The following is a 629-nucleotide window of genomic DNA, read 5'->3' as shown; positions in this document are numbered from 1 at the left end:
CAATATCAAGACCCCGCGTTTAGGTCGATTTATCTTAAGGTTTATTTAAAAATTATTGTGAAAAAAATACTGTTTTAAAAGTTTTTTTTTTTTTTAACAGATTAATCATAGTCTACACATGAACTTTCTGGAAAAAGTCTCACAACGGTGCTTCAACCATATGCCAGAATAAATGCGGACAATATAATGTAATACATGAATAGGTGAATAGATGAATGAATGAATAAAGAGAGAGATAAATGATTAAATGCGTAACAAGGAAATAAATTTCGTGTCTCGCTTTACTGCGTTGTGAATCGGTTTCACTTATTACCGGCCCAAAATTACGGCGTGGAAAGATACAGCAATTACAGGGGCCTAAAATACCTTAGATATTTGATGGCAGCGACAGCCATTCAGTCAGAAATATCTTTTGGCGGAGAAATGAGAGATGGTGCACTTTCCAACTGAAATGATCCTCACGTGTTGGGTGAAATGAGTAGGCAGCCACGCCTGTCGATGGAGAATGCTGGGTGACGTGACTCGACTTTCTGGAGAGGTAAATTGAGTTGCAAGAGCTGGGTGTGTGGGTGTTAAATTGCCGGGAAGGGTCAGGGAGGCGTCCCTCAAGGGTACTGATAACGACGAAT

The 629-nt window shown here is 39.7% G+C and overlaps 1 pseudogene; it reads left to right on the top strand.

The window, feature by feature from the left end:
* LOC119590430 overlaps nucleotides 1-629 on the top strand; it is a 14,274-nt pseudogene that overhangs the window by 1,288 nt on the left and 12,357 nt on the right.

Source organism: Penaeus monodon, chromosome 27 (assembly GCF_015228065.2).
Source record: "Penaeus monodon isolate SGIC_2016 chromosome 27, NSTDA_Pmon_1, whole genome shotgun sequence".
Taxonomy (NCBI): domain Eukaryota; kingdom Metazoa; phylum Arthropoda; class Malacostraca; order Decapoda; family Penaeidae; genus Penaeus; species Penaeus monodon.
Note: the sequence above shows the minus strand (reverse complement) of the source record. Positions and strands in the feature narration are given on the sequence as shown.